General features: G+C 41.8%; 1 protein-coding gene across 5 annotated transcripts in view; it reads left to right on the forward strand.

The window, feature by feature from the left end:
- RAPGEF4 (Rap guanine nucleotide exchange factor 4) overlaps nt 1-25,300 on the forward strand; it is a 239,326-nt gene that overhangs the window by 74,306 nt on the left and 139,720 nt on the right. The window contains exon 1 of one of the 5 annotated variants that reach the window (XM_069982939.1): nt 6,143-6,425. The exons of the other annotated variants lie outside the window; for them this stretch is intronic. The gene's annotated coding sequence lies outside the window, so the exon portion shown is untranslated. Of the gene's footprint in view, nt 1-6,142; nt 6,426-25,300 lie in introns of those variants that run through there. 5 annotated transcript variants of the gene reach the window in all.

The raw sequence follows: 25,300 nt of genomic DNA on the forward strand, positions 1-25,300 counted from the left end.
ACATAGAAAGGCTATAGAAACACAGTTGAAATTGAGCAGATGGCGGTCATTTAATAGCAAATATCGGCCGTTGTTTTAAAATAACAGTAATTATTTGCCATTAAGTGGCTGCCATCCATTTAATTTCAACAGTGTGCAAATCTATTCTTTCTGTGTTTTCAATCCACTCCTGGTTTTGGTTGCAAAATACTGACCAAAATACTAAGCAAAAATACTGTGTGTGAACATAGCCTTAAAAATGATACAATAATGAGAAAAAAAATAAAGACCTCTATTTCATTTCCATCAGGCGATTTGAACCAGACAATAAACTGCTGGCAGGTCTGTAGACAGTTGGGTTACCCCTAGACCACACCTCCAACACCTTTGTGCTATATCTGAGTGTTTATTTCAGACATAACCTGCATACAGAGGACTGATCTGCAATCAGAGACAGTTCAGTAGGAGATGTGAGATAATCCACTGCACAGAAAATTACCAAAAGGCACTATGCTCACTAGGGGACTGCCAGCTACAGCACACTGTCAGCACCTTAGGTAGAGCCCGGGAGCTGACAGATTCCCCTTAACAGATCAGGTTCCCTTTCCCCCCCATAAGCAGTATATTCTTACATATAGTACACAGTGGGCAAAGGCTGCCCAACACGATCACAGTGTCCGGCAGCCTCTGATTGCTGTCAATGCGCACTGTGCTAGAGGGAGAGCAAGCAGTCATAGTAATGACTACTTCCCCTGCAGAAGTTGCCAGTCACAGTGATCATGTTGTGCAGCCTCTCCTACCTGTGTACTGTATATAAGAGTATACAGTACATGGAGGGGTGGGGAACCTGATCTGTTTAGCGCTGTGCAGCATCACAAGAACAGAGCAGGAGATCGAGCCCTGCAGAGCTTAGAGCCCTCCAGTTCCCAACACAAAGGGTGGTAGCAGCAGAGGGGGCATGTCACCCCTTAGTGCTGGCAAGAATTTTATTTATATATATATATATATATATATATATATATATATATATATATATATATTATTATTTTTTTTTAACAAAGTTGTAGTGCAAAGTTATATGGCTTTATAAAATTTTAAACCGTCTCTGGAGTACCCCTTTAAATAGCCCTGATTGCACATCTCAAAACACTTCTATGTTAAGGGAGCACTCCAGTGAAATATTTTGTATTTCAAATCAACAGGTGTCAAAAAATTGTAATTTACTTCTATAAGCAAACGCCCACTTTTCCAGTACTTATCAGCTGCTGTATGTCCCACAGGAAGTTGTGGATTCTTTCCAGTCTGACACAGTGCTCTCCGCTGCCACCTCTGTCCATGTCAGGAACTGTCCAGTTGGTCGATCTTAAAATATTTGCAAATGGTGTTTTTGCAAATATTTTGTTTGCATCGGGCCCATCTGCGCATTCATCATTTTTCTGTAGGAAGAAATGTAAGTGAAACCTACGCCAGCTTTGGTTTTTTTCTTGTTTTGCACCGACGGGCTCCGATGGGCACAGGATTTATGTAGGGGCATTGCATCTCTACATAAATCCTCAGAGCTTCAGCGCTGCAGGGACATTTTTAAGCCTGGCGCAAAAAGCGCCGGACTTATTAAATGTCCCCCACAGACTTTTGCGCAAACCAGGTGATATAATTGCCATATTCCCACCTACATGTATTGCAGCATAGCATAAAAATCTTTATGAGTTATAACCAAAATGTAAAAATTGGCTATTAATTCCTAGGCGTTACATCGGAGCCCTGTATGGCTGTCTGGCACCACGGGGCAGCAGTGTACTTTATTGTGACCATTTGTAAACCGACTTATTTAAGGGTGTTATTTAGGTCCCTGATAATCAATGGAGACAGCCCGAGTACTGCCTAGAAAACAGGGATACAGCCTAGGTAATAGGCTGTATCCCTGTTTTCCAGACGGTACTCGGGCTGTCTCCACTATTTCCAGAGTACCTCTTTAAAGGGGATGTCCAGGCTTAGAAAAATATGGCTGCTTTCTTCCAAAAACAACAAACACTCTTGTCCTCAGTTTGCATGTGGTACTGCAGCTAGGTTTTATTGAAGTGAATGGAGCTTAATTGCAATACCATACACAACCTAAAGACAGGGGTGGTGCTGTTTTTATACCTTAAACCCCCAGGAGAATTTAGAACCTAAAATCCTTTCATTATCTAGACCACCAGAGATTTTCCCGTGCATGGTGCCGTTCTATCCACGGGTATCGGCCCGGGGCTGAAGCACAGGAGGCAGGCTGGGCAGCCCCCAGTGGGAGGGAATTCCCTCCCCTCTATGACGCGGCTCCATTAGAATCAATGGAGCCGCATCATAGAGGGGAGGGAATTCCCTCCCACTGGGGGCGGGCCGGCCCGCCTCCTGCGCTTCAGCCTGGCCCGGTAACCCTGGACAGAATGGCACCGTACACGGGGAAACCAGGCTGCGGTTCAAAAAACGGACAGCAGCATCGGCTTCCCGGTGACGGCGCCGCTCTATCCGTGGGTCATATTAAAGAGGATGTACCATCACAATGCACTGATTCTTTCTGGTAACTTACTTAAAAACCAAACTAACTTTGGGTGATTCTTCAAGAACGACCTGTTATCATCCATTTTAACCTGTCATTGTCCATTGTAATCTGTCAGATGCTCCTCGCTGCGTCTTTATCACATTTCCAGGTTGGCAGCTTTAGTAAATGAACATAACTATTGATCAGACTGGATTATCTTTTTTGCTGTCATGTCCTCTACTATTTGCGTATTAATGTCACACTTGTCACCAGAGAGGCTGTAGCTTTATGTATCGGCCCTCTAATTCTTGTCCATTAACACCTCAGTGTTTCTCTCCCAGCATTGATTATGACAGAATGGGAATGTTCATAGAAGATGCACAATGGCTGCAATCCGCAGGGGGTCCTTCGATCCCCATTCTTCTGTTTCTCCAGCTTGAGCGCTGCGCCTTGCTGTGAGCACGGAAAGGAAGAGGAAAATGTTATTTATTATTATCTCTTTACCGTATAGAAAATACATCCTCAAGGTGATTAGCTGAGAAATGAGACATGAATCCTGAAAAAAAACATCTACTTGAATTGTTAAAGGGAAACTATATGGGACTTTGTAAAATAACTTTATTTATTTATTTTTTTTAAAGTATAGTTTTTAAAAATTTCTATATGTACACGGCCCTCTCTGCTGCCACCACTGTTTGTGTTAGGAACTGCAGGGCTCTAAGCCCTATAGTACCTGATTCTCTGCTCTGTTCTTGCACTTAAAGGGAATCTGTCAGCTCCTGGCCCTACCTAAGGTGCTGACAGTGTGCTGTAGCTGCCAGTCCCCTAGTGAGCATGGTGACTTTTGGTAATTTTCTGTGCAGTGGATTATGTACAATCTCACGTCTCCTACTGTACTGAAGTGTCAAAGAGGAGTTGTTTGTGCCACACTCTGGCACACCTCTCCACTACTACTTCCTCTTCCCTCCTCTTCATGAATAATCAATGCTGCCCAGTCTCCTGCTAGCTCAGCTTTCATCCAGTGTCTCTGATTGCAGAACAGTCCTCTGTAGGCAGTTTATGTCTGAAAGAAACACTCAGATATAGTTGAATCTCTCAGCCCAAATGTACTGGAGCTGTGGTCTAGGGGTAGCTCACCTGTCTACAGACCTTTCAGCAGTTCATTTTCTGTTGCAAATCCCCTGAGGAAAAGAAATAGAGGTCTTTATTTTATTTTTCTCATTATTGTATCATTTTTAAGGCTATGTTAACACACAGTGTTTTTGCTCAATATTTTGGACAGTATTTTACAACCAAAACCAGGAGTGGATTGAGAACATAGAAAGGCTATAGAAACACAGTTGAAATTGAGCAGATGGCGGTCATTTAATAGCAAATATCGGCCGTTGTTTTAAAATAACAGTAATTATTTGCCATTAAGTGGCTGCCATCCATTTAATTTCAACAGTGTGCAAATCTATTCTTTCTGTGTTTTCAATCCACTCCTGGTTTTGGTTGCAAAATACTGACCAAAATACTAAGCAAAAATACTGTGTGTGAACATAGCCTTAAAAATGATACAATAATGAGAAAAAAAATAAAGACCTCTATTTCATTTCCATCAGGCGATTTGAACCAGACAATAAACTGCTGGCAGGTCTGTAGACAGTTGGGTTACCCCTAGACCACACCTCCAACACCTTTGTGCTATATCTGAGTGTTTATTTCAGACATAACCTGCATACAGAGGACTGATCTGCAATCAGAGACAGTTCAGTAGGAGATGTGAGATAATCCACTGCACAGAAAATTACCAAAAGGCACTATGCTCACTAGGGGACTGCCAGCTACAGCACACTGTCAGCACCTTAGGTAGAGCCCGGGAGCTGACAGATTCCCCTTAACAGATCAGGTTCCCTTTCCCCCCCATAAGCAGTATATTCTTACATATAGTACACAGTGGGCAAAGGCTGCCCAACACGATCACAGTGTCCGGCAGCCTCTGATTGCTGTCAATGCGCACTGTGCTAGAGGGAGAGCAAGCAGTCATAGTAATGACTACTTCCCCTGCAGAAGTTGCCAGTCACAGTGATCATGTTGTGCAGCCTCTCCTACCTGTGTACTGTATATAAGAGTATACAGTACATGGAGGGGTGGGGAACCTGATCTGTTTAGCGCTGTGCAGCATCACAAGAACAGAGCAGGAGATCGAGCCCTGCAGAGCTTAGAGCCCTCCAGTTCCCAACACAAAGGGTGGTAGCAGCAGAGGGGGCATGTCACCCCTTAGTGCTGGCAAGAATTTTATTTATATATATATATATATATATATATATATATATATATATATATATTATTATTTTTTTTTAACAAAGTTGTAGTGCAAAGTTATATGGCTTTATAAAATTTTAAACCGTCTCTGGAGTACCCCTTTAAATAGCCCTGATTGCACATCTCAAAACACTTCTATGTTAAGGGAGCACTCCAGTGAAATATTTTGTATTTCAAATCAACAGGTGTCAAAAAATTGTAATTTACTTCTATAAGCAAACGCCCACTTTTCCAGTACTTATCAGCTGCTGTATGTCCCACAGGAAGTTGTGGATTCTTTCCAGTCTGACACAGTGCTCTCCGCTGCCACCTCTGTCCATGTCAGGAACTGTCCAGTTGGTCGATCTTAAAATATTTGCAAATGGTGTTTTTGCAAATATTTTGTTTGCATCGGGCCCATCTGCGCATTCATCATTTTTCTGTAGGAAGAAATGTAAGTGAAACCTACGCCAGCTTTGGTTTTTTTCTTGTTTTGCACCGACGGGCTCCGATGGGCACAGGATTTATGTAGGGGCATTGCATCTCTACATAAATCCTCAGAGCTTCAGCGCTGCAGGGACATTTTTAAGCCTGGCGCAAAAAGCGCCGGACTTATTAAATGTCCCCCACAGACTTTTGCGCAAACCAGGTGATATAATTGCCATATTCCCACCTACATGTATTGCAGCATAGCATAAAAATCTTTATGAGTTATAACCAAAATGTAAAAATTGGCTATTAATTCCTAGGCGTTACATCGGAGCCCTGTATGGCTGTCTGGCACCACGGGGCAGCAGTGTACTTTATTGTGACCATTTGTAAACCGACTTATTTTAATTGGAAAGGGTGGCGGGTATAAATTACAAACAGTGGAGTTTGCTCTTAAAGGATGGTCCCATTTTCCTTGCAGCCAGATGGCTGGAGATTATTTTGTTAATAGTGCAGATTAACCGTCTCCTGTATTAGAACACTTGCTGTTGGATAGTTTTTTGTTTTTTTTCTTTGCTTGGGGCGGTATACACAAAAAAGAGCCCTAAACATAGTACATGAAAACTAAAAAAAAAAAAAAAAGACAAACAAAAAAATCTTGACTTTTGTTTGATCTGCCCACACCGCGCACTGTATGCCATGGAACAGGAAAAAATACAATGCTCCGAGAGCAGTTTGTGGTTCTCTCTACGTGTTGCACAGGAACAGACGGTTTAACCCGTATTTGCATTTGATAACATCTAGAGAGGAGCAGAGATCTGACATGCAGGGAATAGCAGTCCTGAGGGACTGAGCCTCTGTGTGCTGCTGCTGCTCACAGTCAGATAGGAAGGGGAGGATCAGCAGAATACAGAGGAGCATCCTGACCAGGAGTGTCTGCTCTCAGATCGCTCTATAGAGGAAGCCCTGGAAAGAATGTGCTGCCTGGGTTTTCGGAGGCACTGAGGGAAGTGCACAGCTGGATACAGGAGCACTGGCTGCATTGTTAATCGGCTCTGGAAAGACAGTAAAATCAGTAATATTTTCATGCATGGCAGAGGGAGAAGCTGCATCAGCCTGACCATGTGCCTGGGTCCCAGCTGTGGGAACTGCCGAGTGTGGAGCTGGACCCCTGGAGCTTCTTATTGAACTCTACCTATGAAGACATACTAATGTAAGTCATTTATTTTTACCATCTCCTTGTTTTTCATATGTATATATATATATATATATATATATATATATATATATATATATATATATATATAAATTATCTACCATACACTGTTGCAATAAGCTATAGGTTTGTATAGTAAACACAATATTTGCACATCATGCCATCACTGTGAGTTTTGTTCAACTTCGTGACCAGTTCAGCTCTGCTACATCTGTGTTATTGAATGTATGTGTTAGGATATGTCTGATTTGCATCGGCGTTAACTATTCGTGGTTGGAAATAATGTATACGCTTGTATATTACTTTCTGGGCGACCTGTGCTTAACATTCCTAGTTTAAGAAGTTTAAGTGTTTCTGAGAGGTGGTTAATGCATTGGGAAGTGATGCAGAAGGAGATTTATAAAGCTTTTTAGTGTGTAGAAAGGAGGTCGGTAGACAAGATTGGAAGCTTTAAATAATATATGTTATGCTCACGATGGCTGGCATCTGTGCCTGCGCTGCGGGAATCTTGTTTTTGTTGCAGTTAAGTGGGTGAAGTGGGTACAGGGCACATCAGGGGTGGGTACAGGGCACATCAGGGGTGGGTGAAGTGGGTACAGGGCTCATCAGGGGTGGGTGAAGTGGGTACAGGGCACATCAGGGGTAGGTGAAGTGGGTACAGGGCACATCAGGGGTGGGTGAAGTGGGTACAGGGCACATCAGGGGTGGGTGAAGTGGGTACAGGGCTCATCAGGGGTGGGTGAAGTGGGTACAGGGCACATCAGGGGTAGGTGAAGTGGGTACAGGGCACATCAGGGGTGGGTGAAGTGGGTACAGGGCACATCAGGGGTGGGTGAAGTGGGTACAGGGCACATCAGGGGTGGGTGAAGTGGGTACAGGGCACATCAGGGGTGGGTACAGGGTACATCAGGGGTGGGTGAAGTGGGTACAGGGCACATCAGGGGGGGTGAAGTGGGTACAGGGCACATCGGGTGTGGGTGAAGTGGGTACAGGGCACATCAGGGGTGGGTACAGTGGGTACAGACTACATCAGGGGTGGGTAAAGTGGGTACAGGGCACATCAGGAGTGGGTGAAGTGGGTACAGCGCACATCTGGGGTGGGTGAAGTGGGTACAGGCACATCAGGGGTGGGTACAGGGTACATCAGGGGTGTGTAAAGTGGGTACAGGGCACATCAGGAGTCGGTGAAGTGGGTACAGGGCACATCAGGGATGGGTGCAGTGGGTACAGGGTACATCAGGGATGGGTGCAGTGGGTACAGGGTACATCAGGGTGGGTGCAGTTTGTACAGGGCACATCAGGGATGGGTGCAGTGGGTACAGGGTACATCAGGGGTGGGTGCAGTTTGTACAGGGCACATCAGGGATGGGTACAGGGTACATCAGGGGTGGGTGAAGTGGGTACCGGGCACATCAGGGGTGGGTCCTGTTACCAGCTATAGTCTTCCTTTTAGGATAGCATTGGCAGGTTGTGTCATGCTAAGTACTACTGCATCGTATAACAGCAGGTGTTGACTTAGAGGTGCACTATCGGTTCCCTGTCCTCCTTTGCTTTTCCTTAATATACAGGGTTAATAGTAAAAGGAAATAAGAACACTTGTAATAGAAGTGTGAGAGAAGTGTCCTCTTCTCTTGGACTAGTGTCAACTATGATCACAATTCCATCAAGAGCCATAGAAATCTTTTTCTGCCTATGGGTATGTTCAAACTGAGGAATAGGCGAGGAATTGAAGAGGAAAGTTTTCTGCCTGAGATTTCTTTTTCTTGAGCTCTGGTGGAATAGGCGCAGAATTTGAGTCCCCAATGACTTCTATGGGATGTCAATTCTTTGGGTGTTAAGGGGATCCGCCATGGAAGATTCCACGCGTAAATTAGCCGCGTGAACAACAGAGCAGAAATCTCATTGAACACAATAGGACATTGCTCTGTACATACTTTACAGGCAGAATTTCAAGCGGAATATGCATAAAATTAAGCGTGGATTCCACTTAAAATTCCTTGCCTATTCCTCAGTGTGAACAAATCCTAAAGGGGGTATTGCGAACTGGGACATATATTACATATCTACAGGGTATGCCATAAGTGACTGATAGATGTGACTTTGGTGCCCCCTACCCCTTGACCTGCTTTTCCCTTAGCTGTCTCTATTCACTTCTATGGGAGTTACAGAAACAGCCAAGTATGGCTTCTTAAAGGAAAACAGACTTTTAAAGTGTCAAGTGATGAGCAGAGGTGTATTTGTCTTCCCAGCCTGTGTTTTTCCAGTATTTTCAAATATCTTAAATTTGGGTTGATGTTTGGTTCTCATTAGATTTTTTTCAAAAAGCTTATAAAAAAAAGTTTGATATCTACTCACATACTGTGTACATCTTTTAAATTCAAGTGTTGTTCCCTCCTTCTAATATTGAACTTTTGCTTTAGTCTTTATGCAGGATTTACACTACATTTTTTGTGCAGTCTTTCCTTTATATTTTTCTTCTCCTAAAGGGTTTGTCCAGTTGGCGCAGGGTGATAAAAAGTCATACTCACCTGCCTTGATTCCCCACAGCTGCTGATCTGAGGGTCCCAGTCTCCACGGTTCACCACTGGTTTCTACTTCCTGTGACACGTCGACCCCACCGGAACTGGCTACTCAGCCAATCATTGCCGTTGCTGGTGTCCAGCCTGTCATTGACTGGTTGTGTGGGAAATTCTGGTGGGGATGACACATCATGAAGTGGTGGTGTGAGTATCAGAATGCCAGCTGCGAAGGATTGGGACAGGTCAGTATAACATTTTTTTTTCTAGGCATTGGGCAACAGCTTTAAGATCCACTTTTGCTTTTGAGTGAAAAAACTGCACTACATCCATATAACAAACATTAAAAAGCAAAAACTAACAAAAAAAGGCACCACAGGTACTCATAGATCTATAGCATAGAGCTGCTGTAGGCTCTTCCTATACCACCATATGTTTCTTCTTTATAGCACTGTAATATGGCATTATTCTGCCTTAGTAGCTATGTTTCTAGGGTGCTATATGTTCATTACATGGCATTATTTGTCATCCATCTGTTTCAGATGGAATATGGCTGTGTATGAAATGGGAGGCTATGAAAGAGCACTATAACCCCATGGACTCTTATGGGTGTTGAATTACAGTGTTGTACATCTTGAAAATTATAAGTTGCCATAATTTGAGTAGTATACATTGGTCCTTACCTGTTTTTTTGTGGCAAACCTTTTTGTTTAAAAAAAAACAGCAACAACAATTTTTGGGTCGGCTGAATTCCTTATTGTACCAGGTTGTGTACAGTTTTGTAAGGATCTCCTGTCTACAAGTTCTACAATGTTTGCGAACAAGGGTATGAATGATTAACCTACTATGATGAGGAGAAAGAAGTCCTCACAGGCAGTTTATTAGTGTTAAAGATGTTTTCTGGGTAAAAAAATAAAAGACTGCATACTCACCTTCCCAGATCTCCTGCAGCTGCCATTCTGCCTGTACCCAGTCCTCTTCTTGCTTATGAAGATGTTCAAACAATTACTGGGCTACTGGGCATGTCAGGGGCTAGGGGCGCAGGATTAGCAACTAATGACAGCTGCAGGGGATCACAGGAGGTGAGTATAATATCGTTTTTGGTTTTAGTACACCGGCAGGCATATAAGAAAAAAAATATTGTTGCCTAGAAAACCCCTCTAATTGTCACACAAGGGTGCCCCTGACATCTCCAGATACAGCCCCGTTTACAGAGATGTCCTTCAGCACAGTATAACGGGTGGGTAGCACTAAAAACTTTTCAGTGCTGATATCCAGCGTCCACAGCTACCTCAATATAATGTTTTCCCCCTGTATTATCTACAAATTGGAATCTCACTCTATCATACAGTATCTCTCTCTGCGGCCAGTTACAGTGCCTGCTAATATGAAAAATCCTCACACAGGCTATGGCAGATGGATATGCCAGGGCAGGGCAGATAAGCTCAGGAATAAGACAGCATTACATAAAATAATTATGGCTTAAAGGGGAACTGCCGTTATATTGCTGAAATTGTATATCTGCAGATCATTTCATACTAGTTGATCTCAGCAGCGTAAAGTTACATTCCCAGTATCCGTATTCTGCCTCGACTTTTATTTGCACTTGATATTGAACTGTTCCTATTCTGTAGCAGGAAATTAGAAGAGTCCGTAGCGAAAGAATTCAATTTACACAGAGGAAAATAAGACCTTTTGTTAGCAGATGTTTCTGAACATCGAAAATCTTACCATTTTCTTACTTTTTTTTATGTTTTTCTGCATAACAATTTCATGGTGTTTTTGGTATTAGATTTTTACATATTATACATAACCTACCAAATTATAGGGTATATTTTATAGCCTTAGCACCTCAAATCCCTGAGCCACAGATTAGTTTTATACAGATGCTTATGTAAGGCACTGATTTATGTTGTGTGTGCAATATATGGTTTTGGATTACTTTTTGCTCGCATATTTTCTACTGGCTTATAGTTTTCCTCCCTTTAGGATCCATATGTAGACTTGGCCAAAAGTTAGTGCACCAGTCCCCCAAGTGTATACATAGCCTTATAATATATCACAGCAGCATGATAGTTTAGCATTTTTTATTTACAAAAAAATACAAAAAGCTACTTTCAAAATTTATCTGGTTTTCATTTGTAACAGTTAACTGTTTAATAGCTATGGTCAGTTTTTCAATCCATATGTCTTTATTAAAAAAAAAAAATGCTTGGCTTAGTTTCTCTTCTACAGCCCTTTGTGTGATTTCTGCTTTTTCTCTATATCTGTACACAACCTATATGATTCTTCTTTGCTTCCTCCATTTTCTTGTCTTTCCCTTCCTTCCCGCAGCCTATGTGAGCTATCCTGTAAGGCTTCTCTCCCTACTGCCCACTGTCAAAGCTGGTTTGTAATTCCCTCCCTATTGAAATATTCATCTGATGGATTTATCTTATGCTACGTTTACACAGAACGATAATTCGCCCGATTGTACGATTAACGATTTCGAAGTAACAATTTTTTTTTTATAATGATCAGCATTTAGACGGAACGATATATCGTATGGAAAATTCGTTTTGTGATCGCTTAAGCCTATCTCGCACATAGGAAAAATCGGGGAAGGACTGTTTACATGAAACAATCTGCAAATTTTTTGCAAACGACAAACGACGATTTAAGAACATGTTCAAAGATGAAAATTAACGATTTCTCGCTCGTTGTTTGATTGTTCGCTGCGTTTACACGTACGAATTCGATCGTTATCGTAAACGCAGCATTATCTTTCTCCATTTAGAAGCTAACGGGTATAAACTTTTTAGTGAAGACTTATTAGAAAGTTGCTTCATTTTGCATTCAGGAAATAAACCAACAATAAAAAAAGTCAGTACAGTCACCTTATTCTCAACTGTCCCCTACAGTAAGGTTATTGACTTTACACTTTTGTCCATCCCTACAATCATCCTTCCTTATGGTGTAGTACAAAAGCACCGGAGAGAAACTAAGGACAAAACTGGTCTTATAGATTCCTAGTTGTGATGCCAGATGCCCCTTCAACCTAAATAGTAAAGTTTTTTTTCTGACCTTTGACACTGCACAATTTTATTAGTCTGTTAGTTACCAGGATTCCCCAATACACTGCCACCTGGTAACCAAATATTAATTGTAATGTATTACTAAAACATTTGCTTAGTTTTTAATTGAGGAATTTTGCAAATTTTACCTTAAAGTGAATGCCCTTTGATAGTCATGGCTTACCTTGGTCCAACAATCTTTGATATAATATTTTTTTTCCATTCATTTTACAGTGGTTGGAGCTTTTGATGCCTGCACCAAATTCCTTACACATATAGTAGTTAAAATGATAAAACTCTGTCCGGGTATTGCCACCACTAGAGGGAGCTTACTGTATACATTCATACTTATAACTTACTAATAAAACAGTATTTATTGAAATTCTAAACTGGTTCCCCTGGGAGCTGTACACAGCATCTTATTATTTTAAAGGTGTAGTCCAACCTATTGCAATCTAGAAAATGAGGACCTAAGGGCCCTATTGCATGGGTCGATTATTGCGCGAAAATTCGTTATATCATTCGAATTTAACCGATAATGTTCTGTGTAATTGCAGGCAACGATCGAAAAATCGCTTGTGTGTCGTTGATTTAGATCTGACCCTAAAATTATCGTTAATCGTTCGCTGTAATTCCACTTTCCTGCGCTCAAGTTCCGCATTTTTTCACTAATCGTTCAGTGTAATTGCTCATTGTTCATTGTTTTGCTGGGATCAGGTGGAGTAATCGATCATAGTAACAATTGCAATAACGATCATTGTACCGATCGTAACTAACGACCATCGTTCTGTGTAATATGGTGAACAATTTCAGGGTAACGATAAACAATCTCGTTTGCGATTGTTTATCGTTAATCTTTAAAGATTGCTCTGTGTAATAGGGACCTAAGTCTCCTCTTGGAATTGAGTGGTGGGTCTCCATTCATTGAATATAATAATATAACAAGCCTGTCTATTGCAACAAGTTGGATTTAGCAGCGAGCCAGTGAAGCACTCAGACACATGCTTCCCCCAGCTCTATCTGTCAATCTTCGGTGGTCTCAGACCACAAGTATGTCAAACAGACATGGCAACAGTTTTATTTATCAGAAGTTTGTTTAAGTGACCATAAAGTTCTAAGTCTGGTGGGAGAAACCATCTGTGAACCCCCTGGTGACCTGACACTCCATTCCCAGACAGGCCTTAAACTATTTAATCCAAAACGTTGCAGCATTTTCGAGCAGATCATAGACGATTGACCCTGAAACCGATAACAAGTTCCTTTTTAGGGTACAAACCCACTTGACGTATTTGCTGCGTGAATCAGTCTTAAAAATAAGCAGGCAAAACGCAGGTTGGCTTTATACAATTGTTCTGTGTTAAAATATGCAGTTGCGTATTTTTGAAGCATGAAGCTACATGCGTTTTTTGCACAGGTTGTTAACAACTGATGCTTTGCTAACAACAAGCTTCACGCTTCAAAAATACGCAATTGCGTATTTTAATGCTGAACAGTCGTATAAAGCCAACCTGCGTTTTGCCTGCTTATTTTTAAGACTGATTCACGCAGCAAATACGTCAAGTGGGTTTGTACCCTTAGACGTTAACAAGAGCAGAATTCTGCGATTCAACCCATTTTGAGCTTATCGTCTCACGCTGCACCATGTTTAGCATTGTATCTCATTGGTTTCACAGATCTTCGGCAACATATAAATAATAAAAGGGTTTAGAATACATGCCCATAGGCAGTGGTACATCGGTCTTATGGAGAATCGACAGCCATTGTGCACTCGGTAGGTGAATGTAGTGTTAACCCTTTCAGAATATTCACCTACTATTTGCTGGGATTTGTTGTAGTGACGAGTATTACAGAATGGTAATGTGCAGATCTTACTGGTTTCCAATAACATAATACGTCATACAGGATCTGACAGTGTCCTCACCTCCAGGTTAATGCGTTGCTGGTAACATACAAGAGCTGGATGTAAACCCACCCATACATACTTTCCGTAAATACAGTCTGAGCCCAGTAAGCAGCTCCATTGTGATAACTTCCTCTCATTCATCAGTTTGTTGGTTTACGCAATGTTATGTCAATGTTATGCTCGGGACTGGCACCATCTATCACAGGGATGGGGAACCTTCGGCCCTCCAGCTGTTGCAAAACTACAACTCCCATCATGCCTGGACAGCCAAAGCAAAGCTTTGGCTGTCCAGGCATGATAGTAATTGTAGTTTTGTAACAGCCGGAGGGCCGAAGGTTCCCCATCCCTGATCTATCACATGGAAGCTGGTGAAATGTTGTCTGCACAAATTCACTAACTAGTCAGGATTACATAAGAGATTTCTTCTGGCATTGCAGGATTTTACCATGTTATCCAGTGCAGCAGTGGTGAATTGTAATTTTTCAATGGTTTTAGAGCCATTGAGGGAAGACGCTCACTTTTACTATATTTTCCATCTATCCTATTAGCAAAGAATGAGCACCAGTGAATTACGCATCTTTAAGGGATAAACTTGTAAGCTGTCACCTATGCTGGCTGTAACAGGCAACTAGCTTATGAGCAGGACCGGCTGCTGGTAAATAAAAGTGGATGACTCCAGTGTTCTTGTGGTATATTTGTCCTTTTTGAGCCAAAGCCAGGAACTGACTATAAACAGGGAACAGGTAATAAAATAGAGACTGAGATTTCTCCTCTTTTCAAATCCATTCCTGGCTTTGGCTTAAAAAATTTGTCGGATAATTTGTTGGCGTAATAGGTTCCTTTACAGGGGCTAGCAGCGTCGCATGAGAAGCTCCTGCAGCCAATAATCGTAATCGACCCCTGTAAAAGGGTCAGCGATCAGCTGAAGAAAGGGCAAATAACCTGTTATCAGCTGATTGCATCTTTTTAACCTGCTTAAAAATTTCTCTTTATCACCTGCACGTCTTCTTGTGTAAACAGGGTTTTGTGCGTCCGAGAAAGATAGAGGGAAACTGATAGCACAGATATGTATATATAGAAGTCTGGGATATGTATATATCGGTGCGGTCAATTTCAAGAGCAACAGTCTATACTTACCAGCCATGCTGCTTGTGATCCGATATCTGGTCCTCCAGCTGCTGTAACTTCAGGCCACACCTCCTCTGGAATGATTGACAGCTGGAGGTGGGACCTGAAGATACAGCAGGCACAAGGAGCGGAGAACCAAATGCTGGATCACAGGCAGCGCAGCTGGTAAGTATAGACTGTTGCTTGTGATCTGGAAACTGCCAGCTTGGATATAAACATATCCCAGACCCATATATATAGATATCTGCGCTGTCAGTTTCCAGAGCTGCATGAGCGATACAAGGATTGTTCATGCAGTCCATCTGATGAGTGAGAAGCCAATCTCCATGATCGGCACTCGTTTGTGCGCCCTACAGGCGAGAAATCTGTGCCCTGAAATGGCCCTTGAAGTCTACCTTCAAAATTGACCCCTAAAAGTTTAGTCTGGACCCAACCATACTATTCACCAGAGTGAGTGGGGAGAATCATGTGACTGAGTGCCTCACCTTCAACCCCCCCCCCCGCTCTCTGCTCTGTGAACGCAACATAAGGCTGTCCTACAGACCTACATTAGCGGTTTGTCAGATGCACAGATCTCAGAAAAGTTTTTTTTAAGTGTCCATTTAAAGGGCATGCCCAGCTTAGAAAAACATGGCCACTTTCTTATAGAAACAGCGCCTCTCCTTTACTCACTTTGAGTGTGGTTCTACAGCTTAGTTCTATTGAAGTAGAGCTCAATTGTAATACCACACACAACCTGAAGACATAGGTGGTGCTGTTATTACAAGAAAGTAGCTGTCTTTTTTCTAATCCTGAATAAGCCCTTTAAATACGAAACAATTACAAGAACTACAAGTGATTATCTTTGTGTTAAATCTACAGTAAATTATTTTTCCATGGAGAAAATGTTTGACACACTTGGATGGCATTTTTAAAACCCCAACCTCATGTATTATACTGTAATTTGCAACAAATTTGCAATCCACACCGTACCACAAATCCACCATAAGTCTGCCACATCCGTACACAGGGGTCGATAAGTATAAATCAAGTGTGCATGCATCACACCACATACCGAGACAAAACCAAAAAACTTGCTCAGAAATCCCTGTCCATGGAAATGCGTTGACCAACTTGAAAGCATCTTCAAAATCGCTCCAGTCAGCGTCACTAGCGATTTCTCTTCTTGTTGATGGCAACACGCTGGGATTTCTGAGTGATTTTTAGAAGTAATAGCTACTTTTTTCCTCCTTAGAGTAATATGTCAAATCCTTTGAAAACCTCCTTAAATTCGCTTATTAACGGGATATTCCGGCACAAACATGGCTTTTTATAGTTTCCCGGGGCTGCATTAAAATAAGGAAAACTTACCTACACAACTTTCATTGTGTCTCCTTCCGGTCCTCCATTCCCTGTCTCTTCTTCAGTATAAGAGGTTGGAGGACAATCTGCCCACTCAGCCAATCACTGGTTAGATTGGTTTCCCATCTTGGCCAGTGATTGGTGGAGTGGGCAGGTCAGCCCAGGCAAAATTAAACATTTTTTTTATTTATAGCCCTTTAAGGTTGTGCTTCAACCTATAGAAAGGTCAAAGGGCTTATTCCCACGTTCCGTATATTATGGAGGTTATGGACGGAGAAGCCCTGTAATGGAGTTTTTCCCCGCCCGGCATGATGTATCAATGAAACATTCCACTACAGGGCTTCTCTGTCCATAGCCTCCGTAATATACAGGACGTCTAAAGCCTGCGGGTTGCTTGTGTCTGTATAAGTGCTAATACCAATGTAGTGAATATACATGTAAATATAGTCTTAACAGGTTTGTCTTGTGCCTCCATTCGCCCCTTGATGTCATAGAGGAGCTTGGTACCAATTCTTTTTGGTAAAGCAGAGAGATGCCAATGTAAAGTGGTTACCCATCACTCTGGCACTACTCGCCTAGCCATGAATGCCACCAACTCATTACAGTGGAAGTCATATACAGTGAATCCTTACAAGTAACTTGGTTTGAGCGTGTTGTTCGATACAAGCTAACACTTAAAAAAAAAAAGTACCTCTGTAAAAGAGCAAGATTTCTTAATACAAGCTCCTTATGTCTCCATCCTGATACTGTACTGGGTAGAAAGCCCTCTCATTTTAACCCACTGTTACCTGATCAACTCTGCCGGTGATTGGACACCTTTTGGTTCTCTTCCGGTGCCCATCTGCATCACCACTGACCTCTGAATTAACCCCTTCCTCGGTAGCTGCTCCAAACAGCCGGCAATCATACCAGCAGGTACCGGCACCAGCAGGTTTGCAGCCACCTGGGGAATTGTGTGTGGAGGGAGAGTTAACTGATTAACCCCTTCTTTACTGATAGTGTTCTTTATTGATGTAGAACACCGTACCTACCTAATTTTTTGCTTGTGAAATTTTATTTATTTTTTATGCTTTGATATACAAGTGATTTGGATTACAAGCATGCTCCCTGACAAACTATGCTCGTAATCCAAGGTTTCACTGTAATACTAAACTTTCCCCACCAGCGATGTCAGCTGACTACTTATCTGGCTTTACATTAGAGGAGTTATCCTCCCCTTTAACTTATATTTTATGGCTTGTTATTGTGAGTTAGACTACCTGACCGTAATTCTATAAAGATTAAACAGCCTGAAAGATGAAACCATGAGTCCATAAAGGGAGTGAGTTGTTTATTTAATTTAATTTTTTTTAAATAGTATTTCATTATATAGATAATGAAGAATGTTTTGGGTCTTTTATTAGTGTCCTAGTAATTCATTTTTTTATTTATAGAACCTTATCTGGGAGGCGGCCATATTGGAGACACTTCCCTCCTGTACTTCCTGTATAGTTGGTAAAGTAGGATGCGTGCACATTATGATACCTAAAATTAAATAAATCTCAGAGTTTTACCGTCTTCATGAAGTGATCGTATACCTCCCCTTCCCTAGACACCAGGGAAGATGCATACGGAATCTTATCTGTATGTATAGCGTTGCTATCCTACCATATCTGTGCTTCCAACAATACAATATAGCTGTCATTAACTTGCCTGTCCTCTACTGATAATGAGATGATGCCTGTATATACAGGAAAGCTGATAAGTCAGCTACTGAGATTAGGAAATAGCAGGGTATTGTGACCACTCTAGCGGCCGATGCAAAAACTGTTGTTACATAAAAACACAAGCACACAAAAAATTAAACCTATAAATTTGTTATAAGCATAATATATGGTTAAAAAAATTCCCCTTAAAGAGCCAGGATGAAAAATTTAGTTTCTATTAAATGTTGTTTCCAGATTTATTTATTTTTACTTCTGTGCTTAGGCCCAACTGCTCGCAAGAAATAGAGATTTTGCTATTTGGTTGACCCTCTGCACCTGGTTGTTCAGATGGTTGAGAACTTGATTGTCAAAAGCGTTAAAAAAAAGCCATGCTCCGGAGATATACATCTGATTAATTTTCCTTTTTTAAAGTAATTTGTAGGGAAATGTTCAGATAGTCAAACTTATAGCAAAATCTTGCGAATCGAAGGCAGAGCAACAGAGTAAAATCAGCTGTTAAATTGGAGCACCGAAGGCTATAAAATGGTTTAAAAACCTACATTTTTTTATATCGATCTTTTTTAAAGGAAATGTGTCATTAGTTTCCATTCCCGTTGGCAGCAGATTCGGCTGTCTGTATGAATTGCATGGGGGCCTCCCTAGACAGATGATGTTGGTAGTATTAGGAGTCAGGTGTAATGCAAAATTACTGCCTGACCCCTTTGTTCTTGGAGAAATAAGCCCCTGCCAGAGCGGTCTTGCTATGACTTCCCCCTCCTCATAGAGCATACAGAAATGTTCGGCCAGGCCGAATGTCCATGTGTATGGGCCCTATTGCACATCCTGATGACTGGTGTAAGTGAGCGCCAATCTGCTAGATCAGCGCTCGCTTACTGAACCTATTACATGGCTCCAAAATCATACATCAAGGACTACACAGACATTGTTAGTGATCCTGTGCAGCCCTTGCCTTAAAAGTGCAAGATAGTAAACTTTATACTTACCTGTCCACACTCCCTGGTGTTCTTGCTTCCACCTGCTCCCCTCAGCCGCCACTGACATTTCTGAGTTGGTCTCTGAAGTGACAGGCCGCTCAGCCAATCACCGGCCGAGGGTGGACAGTGACACAACAGTGAGAAGCCTTAAGGACACTAAGACCTGGACAGGTAAGTATGAGTTTATTATTTTCTTTTCACATTCCCTAGCTGTCAGCTATAACACACAGCGATGCGTAGCCAGCGGCCAATGATTTTTAAGCTAGTTTAAAGATCAGCAAAGATCAGCTGATGATCGTTTCTTTGTTTGATAGTTGTCTTTATTACACAAAGCAACATTCTGATTTGGCAGATTGTCACTTTGTGTAATCGGGCCCTATGACAAGGACAGGATACAGTTATTGAATGTATATAGGCACCCCTATCTGCTGTAAAGTAATCTGTACAGCATTACAGGGACAGGTGACACCAGTAGATAGCTAGCACCAGTATAAAACCATACAGCAGCTCCCTGTGGAATGACTCCTTTAAATTTCCATGGGGCTTGCTGTAAAGCATAACACTAAATGCTGTTAAAGATCAGATAAGATGGCAGCATAGACAATACACAACAAATTAAATTTTAAAAAAAATCTGAAAATAAAAAAAGATTAGAAATAAAGAACATGTTTCAGTATGTGGCTCTAATCAGTATAGGAAAATCTAGGCGATATAAATGCCATTAATCTGAGAGGATCAAGAAACGCAAACATCTTGTCCCCTGATAACCGATGGGAAAAGTTATATTGACAGAAATATTTTGAGCCCATTATATCTCATCATTAAGGCCGGTTATATACCTGCCCACAGGGTAGATATTATTCCACTGTGTTCACAGCTCAATAATCACACTGTAAATGAACATAGGAGTGGACCGTAGGAGCTCATCTGGCTATTAGCTGCTGTCTCTCATGATGCCGGAGAACACTTCTTGTTCTATTTCAGTATATCCAGCAGGAAATGAGTATATTGTGGAATTTCAAGGAAACTCATTGTGATCAATACATTTCCATTTCTATGGAGAAAGTCCAGTGAATGAAGAACAGATGGCATAGTTGAGATATATATATAGTGGTACCTTGGTTTAAGGCTGGGTTCACACTGAGCAAAACTAGCGGAATGCCGTTAGCCTCCTTCTCATAATGGGAGTCTATGGGAGGCATGCTGCTGTTCTCACAGCGTCTTTCCGCGCTGAAGAATGAACAAGTTCATTCTTCAGCGCGGACAGAGCAGGATCGAGCGCCTCCCATAGACTCCCATTATGAGAGGGAGGCTAACGGCATTCCGCCGCGGAATTCCGCTAGTTTTGCTCAGTGTGAACCCGGCCTAAGAGTAACTTGGATTGAGAGCGCTTTGCAAGAAGAGCTCACAGTTTTAAAAAATTGTAACTTGGTTTAAGAGCATTGCTTTGGTTTAAGAGCTCCCTGTACTGTGTGGGAGGGGGAGGGGTCTGCATATCATGGTCTACAGCACTGTACTCTGACCCAGGAAGTCTCCCTCACCTTCCAAATCATAGCAGATCCACCTCAGGCTGGGGCTTACATCAGGGGACAAGACTGTGGAGCTTTGGTTTAAGAGTGATTTAGGTTACAAGCATGGTTTCGTAACGAATTTTGCTGGTAATCCAAGGCACCACTATATATATATATATATATATATATATATATATATATATATATATATATTAATTTCATTAGTCATCTGCAATAAAATTTGATTCTTTTTAATCTTCTATCCCCAATGACAACACCATAAATATACAGATACTCCATCCATACGTCATGCTGGTACCCCCAATACACACAAACTGTACTTGTCTCCATTGTGATGCATATAGATAGCACTCAAATTCATCAAATTGCTGAACAAAAGTGTTTTGCCTGAAAATAAACTGCAACTTGAGGAGGAGGACGAGGAGGAGGAAATTGCCATCTGATAAACTATTCTGAGGCAAGACAGGAATTAAACATCTCCAGCATTAACAGGAAAATTTAGAATTTGTCATTGTTGTTCTATTGTCCCAGTAGTCAGCCATTATAAAACTGTAACATAGTAACGCACTTGAATACTAAGAAAGTTTCCAAAAATAATAAAGTAAAAAAAAAAAGCTCTAAAAAAAGTATAAAAATCACCAAAAGTAGGAGACTATAAAACATGGAGCAGCTGGACAACACATGAGAATGTAAAGCAATATAAAATATATAGTGATACATACCTCACAACCTTTTTAGACAAGACAAAAAAGCTAAACCACAGCCATGAACTGTTGATCCTCTTCTTGTAGGTCCCTAGGCACTTTCATACCAAACCAATAAGGCACCAATAGCAGGGGGAAAAACCCAGGGACTTATTTTTACCACCACTTCAGGTGCTTGATGTAAGGATAGTCCTCAGTAGTTAATATCTTTTAATGGTTAACAGAGGAATTTCAAGCTTTCGAGATCTCCTGACGAAGATCAAACAAACCAAAAATAAAGTGCCCTAAAGGTAGGTAATCTGGATGGTTCAAATACCAAAACAAATTTATAAGGGCCAAAAGCCCAGATCACATCCAGTAAACCTACCACTAAGTAAAACGTAACTTTTAATAACTTTCAAATAGAAATAATAAGTATAAAGTTGTGCTCATTAAAATCACAGAGCTTCCATAACCTTCTACAGTGAATCAACCTATATCTGTATAGTCATAGTAGCTGCAGACTACTGACTACCTCGTAGTATATTACTATCTAACTGGGCTATGAAAGCAATGAATTTAAAATCAACCGCACAGCCCCTCAACTAGTTTCACCCACACATGGGCTTCATCAGGAGGAGGGCTTATGTGAGGGCAGCGCCCACTAAAGGGCCTTATTTATAGTACTCCCCATTGACATCATCAAGAAGCGACGTATCTATTCAATATAAACACTGCTATAGGACCTTTGTAATCATGTGGTCATCAATAGCCTATCAACTAATGCCATGTCAGACGCCGTGTGTCCATTTCCTATACAAGTAGTCACGCCCCTCTGGCGCTCACATGACGTCCTAACCTAGTCCACATCACTTCCGGGTCCACTCCAGACTCGGGTCACATGACTAGGTCACCTGACCAACAGCATCATCACAGTCAGCCATAATGCGGTCATGTGATCGCACACATCCGATCATGTGATACCTACATCATCACCAGTACCTCATCCGATCACATGATCGCATACATCATCTAAGACCGCCCCCCAAATGTGACGTGCTCCCTTCTAACACTCTAGAAGGGAGCACGTCACATTTGGGGGGCGGTCTTAGATGATGTATGCGATCATGTGATCGGATGAGGTACTGGTGATGATGTAGGTATCACATGATCGGATGTGTGCGATCACATGACCGCATTATGGCTGACTGTGATGATGCTGTTGGTCAGGTGACCTAGTCATGTGACCCGAGTCTGGAGTGGACCCGGAAGTGATGTGGACTAGGTTAGGACGTCATGTGAGCGCCAGAGGGGCGTGACTACTTGTATAGGAAATGGACACACGGCGTCTGACATGGCATTAGTTGATAGGCTATTGATGACCACATGATTACAAAGGTCCTATAGCAGTGTTTATATTGAATAGATACGTCGCTTCTTGATAATGTCAATGGGGAGTACTATAAATAAGGCCCTTTAGTGGGCGCCGCCCTCACATAAGCCCTCCTCCTGATGAAGCCCATGTGTGGGTGAAACTAGTTGAGGGGCTGTGCGGTTGATTTTAAATTCATTGCTTTCATAGCCCAGTTAGATAGTAATATACTACGAGGTAGTCAGTAGTCTGCAGCTACTATGACTATACAGATATAGGTTGATTCACTGTAGAAGGTTATGGAAGCTCTGTGATTTTAATGAGCACAACTTTATACTTATTATTTCTATTTGAAAGTTATTAAAAGTTACGTTTTACTTAGTGGTAGGTTTACTGGATGTGATCTGGGCTTTTGGCCCTTATAAATTTGTTTTGGCTCCTGACGAAGAGACCTTGGTAGCCCCAAAAGCTGGTGATTTCTTGTTATCCTTACAGTGAGCAATAAAAAGATTTTAAATACCTCAATTTTTTATCATTCCTATATACTAACATGGTACAAAAATGTATTTTCCAAATGTAATTTAGTGTGCTGCTGTTGATGATCAGACAGGGTTTGGGTGGGTTCCTACTACTCCTTAATAGGGTGAATGCATTTTCCTCCTTATATAAATGCATCCTATGTAGAGGGCCTTTCACCCCTGTTGAGTGCTGTAAAAAGAGAGTCCTTTTTCATGTTGTTCTTCTATAGGTGGCCATACATCTTTTAAAACTGCCAATCGAGTATTCATTTGGCCAGTAGCTAAATGCTTACTACATAAAAAATTAAGGATTCATGTTTTGAATGGGAGGAGGGAAGGTATGCACCTGCCAGACAGCCCTGGTGGCCAATGGCGTAGCTGCAATGGAGGTAGACCGTGCAACTGCTACAGGGCCTGGGTGGCAGGGGTCCGGGCCCCCTGGCAAAACATGGTCTGCCTCCATGGAAACTACGGCTTTCAGGAACCACATCTGCCACCACTGGCAAGGCTCACTGCCGGAGGAGCCTCTTGTGGCTGGAGGTGCAATGCTGCCTCCAGCCACAAGAGGTCCCCCACCGATGCTTATACTCACATGACCCGGTGCAGTCTCTTGGCATCAGTTCTCCCAGCTCCCAGGTGGACCAGTGATGTCACTTGTGCGTCAGGAATATGGAAGAACAGAATGTCACAAGACTGTGCTGGGTCATGTAAGTATGGGGGGGCATACAAGATTCATGGGTCCCCGTACAGTTTCTTGCTATGGGGCCCTGTGAATTCTACTTACTCCCCTACTGGGGGTGGGGAGTAGAATGTAGAGTCCTCCATACACATCAGACATTCAGTCGGTTCTACCAAAATCAGAGGGTACACCCAACCTGATGTGTATGGGGACCTTTACAAAATGGAATTGTCAAACACGTTTGCCCTTTTAAAACATATAAATATTTCTGTTTAGAGTGCATACATCTAGCAAAATATATGTATTATAAATAATTTTTCACGGCCATAAATTGGTGATAAAAAATATTGGATATGTTGGCAAGCTGTTGGCAGATGGTCAATGTTATTGTCTTGTAACATTTAATTCAGATGTGTCAACAATGGCCATGTACATGTATGATGGTTGTTCTAAAATGATGGTGGTCAAAGAAGGGAAAAATTATAGCCAAGCCAGGTTTTGTATGACCTTCTCATCCCTCTTGTTTCCACTATTCCCTGACATGTGTCATGACCTAAACATTTCAGAAACACAACATAACAAAACATCCGGAGCTACTCACGGAGACAGGGGAATGTGCTGTGCAACTACACAAGAAGAATAAAAAGTCGGTATTACCATCAGCGATAACATCTTCGATATCTAGAGATACATTCATGTTCTTTTATACACTATTATAAGGACAAGTCAAACCACTCAATCCTTTTAAGCCCATTTATTCTGTACATATCAACCCGAGAATCAGGCGGCATACAGTGCAAAGCAGAGGACCACTCTGGTTGGAAATGACAAATGCATAGATACATGATAAAGTTTTATCTAGAGATGAGCGAACCGGGTTCGGGTTCGAGTCCATCCGAACCCGAACGATCAGCATTTGATTAGCTGGGGCTGCTGAACTTGGATAAAGCTCTAAGGTTGTCTGGAAAACATGGATAAAACCAATGACTATATCCATGATTTCCACGTAGCCTTAGGGATTTATCCAGGTTCAGCAGCCACTGCTAATCAAATGCCGAAAGTTCGCGTTCGGATCGACTCGAGCATGCTCGAGGTTCACTCATCTCTAGTTTTATCCATTTACTGGTATGATGAAATTACTATAGTCAAACAAAAAAAAAAGTATAGGTTTGTATGAAATGAAAAGAAAAAAATCACCTGGGCTTTGCATATGCAGCTCAGCCCTGTTGAAGTGGATTGCACTAAGCTGCAATACCATATACAGCCTGTGGACAAGTGTGGCACTATTTTTGAAAAAAATAAGAGACCAATTAATCTAGCATCAAACCTAAGAGGACCCTGTATGATGCACAGCTATTTCTCATCCTCTGATTTAAGGGGTTGGAACCAGAGCTGGGCTGTTTGCCAGGTGTACTCACACCTAGACTTCCTTTCCCTTACTTCTCTGGCCAGTCATAGCACAGCACA

The sequence above is a fragment of the Dendropsophus ebraccatus genome, chromosome 9, assembly GCF_027789765.1.
Source record: "Dendropsophus ebraccatus isolate aDenEbr1 chromosome 9, aDenEbr1.pat, whole genome shotgun sequence".
NCBI lineage: Eukaryota > Metazoa > Chordata > Amphibia > Anura > Hylidae > Dendropsophus > Dendropsophus ebraccatus.